Genomic DNA, 9845 nt, shown 5'->3' with positions numbered 1-9845 from the left:
ACGCTACGGGCATACCTCTCTTTAAATATGGCTGAGGCATGAGACGGAATGATATTCTGTGCAGGAGCCAAGGGGAAGGAGAAGAGAGCAGTCCCTAAGACCCAAGTGAGAAGCCATGGCTGGGAGGGTGGTGCCAGTCCAACCACCCTGCTCTCTTCCCTCTAGGTCCCTGCCCATTGCGACCTTCCATCTTTCTTCACATGCTTGTCTTTCAAAGACTTTCATCATTTCCTTGGCTTCCTCTACATGATGGCTGTGGTCACGGAGCAAGACAGCTCTTCTGTCTAAGAAGGTGGTTTACCACAGCTCATTTCTGAGCTGGGCAGGGGGGAGGGGAGAGGGAGGGAACCACGGGGGCACGGGAGTCATACCTTCTTGGGCTTTGTCATTAGGGTGAACGTGGACAGCTGGGGGTTGATGTCATTGATCAGTCAATGAACAAGTATTCACTGATCTCTATGTTCCAGGGCTGTGCTAAGTGCTCACTGCTCTCTGTCGTCTCTGCTCATTAAGTGAAAAAAGGGGAAAAATAGAGGACAGTTATCTATCCGATCCTCTCATTGGGCTGAAGACAGGGGCTTGGGCAGAACTATCTTCTGGGTGCTGGTCCTGACAGCCACTGACTCAGTGGCTAGCTCTGTATGATGACGAAGGTTCACCCCCACCGTGTGCCCCCCCGGGAGGCCAGGGACTGGCAGACTCTGAGTTCTCAAGGAAGGATTTTCCTATTGCTGAGGTCACGCCAGCAGAGGTGCCAGGCTTGACAAGGATGGCCTGAGGCATAACAATACCTCTGATACCGTCCCATCTGACTTGACATTTTATGATTCTAAGTTCTTTCTGTCAATAAATGTCCAGAATATGTTGGTTAATGAGACAAGTGAGATGCAGAGGAACAAATGGAGCGTGGAATCCAAGCAGGCACAAAGAGATTTCATTGCAATTCAGGCAAGTAGAAGAGAATTTCAATTCAAATTAGTCAATTAAAATTCATGGGGCGAGCCCCATGGCCTACTGGTTAAGTTCCCGGTGGGGACCTACAGCACTCATTGGAGGCCATGCTGTGGCAGCGATCCACAAACAAAATGGAGGAAGATTGGCACAGATGTTAGCTCAGGGTGAATCTTCCTCAGCAAAAAAAAAAAGAAAAAAAAAAATCATGAGGAAGCCATCTCAGTGAAAGTGTTATAAAAGGTTACCGTTCAAAAAAATCAAAAAGGTAATAAAAGATGTACTATATTGCAAGAAAAGGTATAGGACAGAGAAGACTTTATTACTATAAGAGGGCTTTAGCTTATTTCTTTATGACTCATCAAGAATGATCTTGCAGTTAACGTGCAAGCTTTATTTCCCCGCCCAGAGTCTCAGACCAAACCTTGGTTCTGAAATGTGAGTTACTGTGGTCATGGGACTGAGATGGTTTTTAAGTTTCCCTTGGTTAGATGAGAAAAATATATATAGTGCTGGGAAATTGTACAAATAAGCATGGAGGCAATTAAATGAATGTAAGATCGATATTTTTGGTAAATTGTGTTCATTCAGGCAGTTTGCCTTCATTATGCTACGTTATTTACGCTCTGTCTGCCTACCACATTTAGCAGGCTGATATGTTTGATTTACAGGACTCACTTCCATGTTTAGAAAGATTTTGGTCATTAGATATGTAAGTCTTCCCTGTCAGAAGTTTGAAGCATTGGAGAAAATCAGGCATTTTCCATTTCTCACTGCGGGGAGAAATGTCTAAGGATCTGTGATGAATTACAAAGCCCCGCAGCATCCTCTGAAGCCCTTCTTTCCTCCTACAATGGAGAACGGTGGGCTCACTCCCCAGCAGTATAGCACAGCCCTATGTCTGCCTTATCTCCAGGCTGGTCACCTACACCTCTGAGGACTTCTAGTAGCTGTGACACCTCTTATGATGAGCCTCTGTCCTACATAGGAAATAACAACAACAACAAAACCCCACATACACTCTGGGGAATTCCTCAGTGTGTAAGGCAGAAATGGGCAGGGCATTTTGGAAACAGTGAGCAGACTGGCCTGACCATAATTACACAGGATGTCTGTTTGAGGACATCATGTAAGGCTTTGCATGCTGGACCACTTGTCAGCTCCGCAGAAGCTGGTGGACTCATCAATAGTGCCCCAAGAACCTGGAGATAGGGTTCCCATTTGAGTGTGAATTAAAGGTTCACTTTACCTGCCTTGTGACTTTGGGCAAGTTTCTTAACATCTCTGAGCCTGTTTTCTCATCTATAAAGCAAGGAGAGTAATACTAGCTCAAAGGATTAATGGTAGTGCTGATTTGAAATCATGTTTATAAAATGCTCAGTATAGTGTCTGGACATGTAAAGAGCTCAATCCATGAGAGCTGTTGGTTCCTATTAAGTGAATGACCAAGGAGAACTCGGAAGCTCCTAAGTGTAAACGAGATATTAGGACTGTAGCTCAGTTCCACAAATCCGGATTGACCATGTGCTAATGTTGTAGTCATAGTGCTGGGGATTTATTCATATTTATTCAGCAAATATTTATTAAGCAAATTATTATAAGGAAATTAGCTGTGCCTGTTGGTTGCTCAGAGCCCTGAATAGCACCAAAAGGACACTTTCAAATTTTATTTGTTCTTTTTCTTCTGAATATATTCTGTATTTAGAGAGATCTTTAAAAAGTAAGTAGACATTGCTAAGTGAAAGAAGCCAATCAGAAAAGTCTATATACATACGATTCTAATTCTATGGAATTCTGGAAAAGGCAGAATTGTGGAGAGACTAAAAGGATCAGTGGTTGCTGGGAACTCCAGGAGAGGGAGAGAAGAATGAATAGGTGGCACACAGGGGATTCTTGAGGAAGTGAAACTATTCCATATGATACTTTAATGTTTAATGATGGATACACGCCGTAATACATTTGTCAAAACCCATGGAATGTATGGGAGAAAGAGTGAACTCTGATGTCAACTATGGACTTTAGTTAATAATAGTGTATCAATATTGGCTCATCAATTGTAACAAATGTACCACACAAATGCAAGATGTCAATAACATGAGAAACTGTGGGTGACTGTGGGGGGAGGGAATATAGAGGAAGTCTTTGTACTTTCCATTCAATTTTTCTGTAATCGTAAAATGGCTCTAAAAATTAGTGTGTTAATTTAAAAAAATAAAGTAAGTAGATTTTTCACAATTCGTTTTATCTCCCAGTCCTGCCTCCTGGAGATCAGATTTGATTCCTCAGGCTGGAATGCACGTTTCTCCTTCATGTTCCTGGATTGCTCTGTGTTTCTCTTAACTCCAGGGCCTCTGTATTATAATATCTTTCCCACGAGAAAGTAAACTCTCTGGGGGCAGGGACCATGCCTTATGCATCTTTGTGAGATGTCAGTCTTCTGTTCAGACCTCCCAATGGCCTTCCGTTCTAAGTGCTTTACATGCATTAACACAATTAATCCTTAAAACAACCTTGGGAGGGAAGGTACCATTCTTACCTCCATCCAGTATGAGAAAACTGAATCGTACGGAATTTAAGAAACTTGTCCAACGTAACAAAGCTGGTAACTAGCAGAGCTGGGATAGCAACTTAGGTAGTCTGATTCCAGAGTCTACAGAAAAACTACCAGAAAACACCCAAATGTTTTAAACTGTAGGTCACATACATTTTTGGGTGATGAAATCCTTTTAGAGTGCCTCAAAAAAGCGTATTTTTAAAAATGCAATCACAGAACGGAAGAAAAAAGGAGAAATACCTTGCACATAACAGGAATGGTATTGTTTTGTGAAACTTTTATGTTTTTTGTGCATTACACGTGTGCATATGTGTGTTGGGATGCCATGTAAAGTGTATTTAGAAAGCTCACTGCCTTAATCTGTCAGGAGAGTTATCACTTCAGGTAACAAGAAGCGCAGAGCCAAGGCAGCTCCAGCTCCTGCCAGCCATGCCTGGCTCCCGCCCCCTTACTCTGACAGCACAATGTCCCTGTCCTGCCGTGTGCTTTGGCTTCATCTCAACAGTTCCTGTCATCATATCCAAACCCAATGATGTCCAGAGGCAGAAAAACAACATCCCTTCTAGAGAAACCTATACCAGAAATTCCCAGCAGACTTCCCCTTGCCTTGGATAAACATCTCCTTACCTCTCACTGGCCAGGGCTGAGCCACGTGCCCACTATAAATCATTCTTGAGAAAGGAGACTGGGACTGCCATGATCAGATTCCACTGATCTGATACATGTCTGATCAAAGACTTTTCCAACAAAGATAAAAGGTGGAAGGAGTATTAGGCAACCTAAGCGTCTGCCCTGAGTAGAACCCAGGAGAACAAAAATGCTTCAAGTAATTTTCTGTCTCTTTAGAAATGGAAGCTTAAGGCAGACTACACATCTATTCATGCATCCATTTATTCACTCAAGAAATATCTTCTTTTTTTTTTTTTTATTAATGTTATGATAGATTACAACCTTGTGAGATTTCAGTTGTACATTTTTGTTAGTCATGTTGTGGGTACACCACTTCCCCCTCCGTACCCTCCCCCCACCCCCCCTTTTCCCTGGTAACCACCGATCAGATCTCCTTCTCAATATACTAATTTCCACCTATGAGTGGAGTCATATAGAGTTCGTCTTTCTCTGACTGACTTATTTCGCTTAACATAATGCCCTCGAGGTCCATCCACGTTGTTGTGAATGGGCCAATTTCGTCTTTTTTTTTGGCTGAGTAGTATTCCATTGTGTATATATACCACATCTTCTTTATCCAATCATCAGTTTCTGGGCATGTAGGCTGGTTCCACGTCTTGGCTATTGTAAATAATGCTGCGATGAACATAGGGGTGCAACGGACTCTTGAGATATCTGATATCAGGTTCTTAGGATAGATACCCAGTAATGGGATGGCTGGGTCATAGGGTATTTCTATTTTTAACTTTTTGAGAAATCTCCATACTGTTTTCCATAGTGGCTGTACCAGTTTGCATTCCCACCAACAGTGTATGAGGGTTCCTCTTTCTCCACAACCTCTCCAACATTTGTCGTTCTTGGTTTTGGATGTTTTTGCCAATCTAACGGGGATAAGGTGATATCTTAGTGTAGTTTTGATTTGCATTTCCCTGATGATTAGCGATGATGAACATCTTTTCATGTGTCTATTGGCCATATTCATATCTTCTTTTGAGAAATGTCTGTTCATGTCCTCTGCCCATTTTTTGATCGGGTTGTTTGTTTTTTTGTTGTTAAGCAGTGTGAGTTCTTTGTATATTATGGAGATTAACCCTTTGTCGGATAAGTGGCTTGTAAATATTTTTTCCCAATTAGTGAGCTGTTTTTTTGTTTCAATTCTGTTTTCCCTTGCCTTGAAGAAGCTCTTTAGTCTGATGAAGTCCCATTTGTTTATTCTTTCTATTGTTTCCCTCAACTGAGGAGTTACAGTGTCCGAAAAGATTCTTTTGAAACTGATGTCAAAGAGTGTACTGCCTATATTCTCTTCCAAAAGACTTATTGTCTCAGGCCTAATCTTTAGGTCTTTGGTCCATTTTGAGTTTATTTTGGTGTGTGGTGAAAAAGAATGGTCAATTTTCAATCTTTTGCATGTGGCTGTCCAGTTTTCCCAGCACCATTTGTTGAAGAGACTTTCTTTTCTCCATTGTAGGCCCTCTGCTCCTTTGTCGAAGATTAGCTGTCCATAGATGTGTGGTTTTATCTCTGGGCTTTCAATTCTGTTCCATTGATCTGTGGACCTGTTTTTGTACCAGTACCATGCTGTTTTGATCACTGTAGCTTTGTAGTATGTTTTGAAATCGGGGATTGTGATTCCGCCGGCTTTGTTTTTCTTGCTCAGGATTGCTTTAGCAATTTGCGGTCTTTTGTTGCCCCATATGAATTTTAGGATTGTTTGTTCAATTTCTGTGAAGAATGTTCTTGGGATTCTGATTGGGATAGCATTGAATCTGTATATTGCTTTAGGTAGTATGGACATTTTAACTATGTTTATTCTTCCAATCCATGTGCAAGGAATGTTTTTCCATCTCTTTATGTCATCGCCTATTTCTTTCAAGAAAGTCTTGTAGTTTTCATTGTATAGATCCTTCACTTCCTTGGTTAAGTTTATCCCAAGGTATTTTATTCTTTTCGTTGCGATTGTGAATGGGATAGAGTTCTTGAGTTCTTTTTCTGTTAGTTTATTGTTAGTGTATAGAAATGCTACTGATTTATGCACGTTAATTTTATACCCTGCTACTTTGCTGTAGTTGTTGATTATTTCTAATAGTTTTTCTGTGGATTCTTTGGGGTTTTCTATGTATAGGATCATGTCGTCTGCAAACAACGAGAGTTTTACTTCTTCGTTACCTATTTGGATTCCTTTTATTTCTTTTTCCTGCCGAATTGCTCTGGCCAGCACCTCCAGTACTATGTTGAATAGGAGTGGTGAAAGTGGGCACCCTTGTCTTGTTCCTGTCCTCAGAGGGATGGCTTTCAGCTTTTGTCCATTGAGTATGATGTTGGCTGTGGGAAGAAATATCTTCTGATTACCTAGTGTGTGCCTGGGACTGTGCTAGGCACTGGGGACACAGAGGTGAGCAAAAGAGACACGATCCATGCCTCCTGGGGATGACTCCAGAAAGGGAGAAAGTAGTTGAACTAATCAGAAATATATGTGTAACTAACTACCAATCATTTTAAGGGCTTTTAAGGAAACAAAGAAAATGGTGTGACCTGAGGTTGTAACAGGAGATCTGATGTAAATGGGGAGGGGTTGGTCAAGGTTACCCAAATATAGAACAGAGACCCTTGTCTAGGAGAGAGAGAGTTGAGAATTTTGGCTCCAGGAGCTCTTTGTGGTAATGTAAAAGGTTGTCTTTGTTCCCAGTATTCAGACGTCCTTTCCTCATCCTGGCTCTCAGTGCTTACTCCTGGCAGATGTATGGGTTATTGTTCAAGTCATTTCTCATGGAAGATCGTAAGCCAAGACGGTTTGAAGGACAGACGGATGGTTGAGCTCCGGTTCACCTCAAGCTGTGAAGAGGAATTGTCTAGGACTATTGACAGTGTTATTCCGTACTAAAGGGCCCGTTCCTTGGAAGTTTTTTGCTTTTGTTTTTGTTGTTCTGGTGTCTTTGTGCCAAAGGACAAGATCACATCCTGTGTATGGGGCGAGGTCCCCCCCTTGAATATAAGAAACAGTCATTCTGGAATATGTGAATACTGAGGCAGGGCTGGACTCAAGGGCATTTCCACTGCAGTCAGGTCAGCTGGTCCCTGCAGTGTGGGGATGGGCCTAGGGGTAGGCAGAGAAGTGACCGAGAGAAGACCCCTCTGCAGACCCCAAGAGCAGGGGTACTTCATTTTTAAGTTCTCCCTTGTGTAATACCCTTCTATTATTACAAAGCCTTTGGCAAATCCGAACAAACTTTATTTCATGATCTCGGCTATCACTGCAGGGAACTGGAGATAGGGCCTATGTCCAAGTTGGGCAAAATGGCACAGGGGAGAGCAGCGGCAGTCTGTCTTGAGACAAATGAGGGTAACTTCAGAAAGGGAAAGTAATAATTTGGATCCCTATGGCAGATTTTGATGAGAAGAAACTACCAGAAATAGTCTGGGGAGCATGTAAACACTTGTTAAGGGTTTCCCAGAAGTATCTGGAAACAGGACCTGTTAATAGACGATACTTCTGCAATTAAAAGAGATGGAGTTGAGACTACAGTGATTTAGGCATACAGGGTGTGGAGAGTTTGGACATCTGGATTACAGATCTTATTCTCTCTAGTCCTCACAACCACCCTGCAAGGTGACTATCATTTTGGAGAGTGAGGCTCAGGAAATGCCTAACCCGAGCCTGCAGGACGGGCAAAAGGCAGCGCGGGGCTAAGTCGGTTATTCTGGTATGCCACACTGCCTCTCTCAATAAAATTTATCTGTGGCCTTCAAGACCCTCAAGAACAGAAGATGGTGTCATTTTCTTCCATTCCACAGCCAGACCGGGAGAACCCGAGGGATAGAGTGGGAGACGGCAACTGCACAGAGAAAAGAGGGAAAAACTTTTCTCTTAACAGAAACTGAGGCTTCTTGCTTTTTCCTTTAACTTCCCACTTCCTCATCTACAAATGAATCAACACCTACACCCATTCTCATCTCTTTTCTTCCCCTCAGATAAAGTTCTCTTTTCCCATTTAAGCCACTCTTCTACCTAAGCCCCGGGCTTCCTTCTCCCTCTCCTCTCAGACCCTGTTCCATCTGCCGCTCTCTTTCTTGTACTTTCCATCCCGTCCCTGCTGGTTCCTACCCCTGTGCCCATAAATACGTTCTAATCTCTCCCACCTTAATCCACTGCTTTAAACTCAAATCTCCTTCTAACTATGGACTGATTGACTTTTTCCTATTGTTATCCACACTTCTCAGAAAACAAAGATTTATAGTTATTCCCTCTACTTCCTTACATCCCAATAATTTCTCAGTTCATTCTCAACTCAACTAGCTTATGCCTCCATTTATGTTACCCTAACATCTTAATGAATACTTAAAAAAAAACTTTTTAAACTAGTTTCATATACACACAGTAAAGTGCATATAAGTGTACCGTGCAAAGAATGATCACATAGGGAACACACCTATGTAACTGCCACCAGGTTAAGAAACAGGATGTCACTAGCACCCCAGAAGCCCTACGGTATTCTCCCAGTCATTACTCCCTCCTTCCTCCCTAGATGTAACATCATCCTGGCTTCTTATTTGATATATTACTTTTGCCTGTTTTTAACTTTACATAAATGGAAGCTTACATTATGTGCTCTTTTGTGTCTGGCTCTTTTGCTTGACCTTATGCTTGTGTGAGGTAGCTATGCTATTGCATGCAGCAGTGGTTCATTCATTTTTACCCCTGTATAGTACTCCATTGTAAGACTATGCTGCAATTCATCCATTTCATGGTTCATGGACATTTGAGGTTATTTCTACTAAGATTTCCATGAATATTCTTGAGCATGTCTTTTTGTGTACATATGCATATATTTCTTCATCTGTTTTTAAAGGAAGGGAGTAGTTTGGTTGGAACCACCATAAAATAGATTGGGAAGATTAAGGCACAATCATATTCAACCAACTGGACAAGTTTATCATGAATGACCACTACACTTACGCAGAGATGCATAAAACACCGATGCAGCCAAGAGAAGGGACTTGAGGAAGAGATGTGTCCTTGCGTATGGGAACACACAGAGAATAGGGAACAGAAACAGACGGTGTAATTAAGTACAAAATTGCATAGGCCCAGAGTAGAGACAACATTTAGAACCTCCGGGCTAAGACCAGACAGTTTAATACCAGGGTTGGATTCCTCACCCCTGCTCATCCATAGTCTGTGACAGGAGAGTCACCTGGAGGCCATGCATGGGAGAGAGAAGGGGCTGTAAATCTGGGGGTCAATTCCATAGATCCCAGACATATTTCTGCCACAGTGTCTTCTTCCCTCTGCGTCTCACACCTGAAACTGAGGCTAAAACCTCTGTGAATGGAGAAACTTCAGATGGACTCTGCACTCCGTCCACCCTTCTCACCCTACAGGTACAGGTTCTGGGAGGGCGAGGGAAGCCAGGGCAGATGCCCCAGAGCAAATGGGGTTTAGCAGATGCAAATTTTCATGCCCGACAGCTGAAGCCTGAGGTCTGGGTGTGTTTGGAAGGCAATGAAGGTAAGAAGGGTGGAGGACGAGCTGAAAGGCTGTGTTAGGATTGGGGATTAGAAGAAGGGAAGTGTGGATAGCTGCGACCATCATCAGTGCCATTATCATCATCATCATCATCCCTGAGATTTGTAGCACGTAAGACTTTACAAAGAGCTTTCTATTCCTTCACTT

The sequence above is a fragment of the Equus quagga genome, chromosome 18, assembly GCF_021613505.1.
Source record: "Equus quagga isolate Etosha38 chromosome 18, UCLA_HA_Equagga_1.0, whole genome shotgun sequence".
Taxonomy (NCBI): Eukaryota; Metazoa; Chordata; class Mammalia; order Perissodactyla; family Equidae; genus Equus; species Equus quagga.
This window is presented reverse-complemented; position numbering follows the sequence as displayed.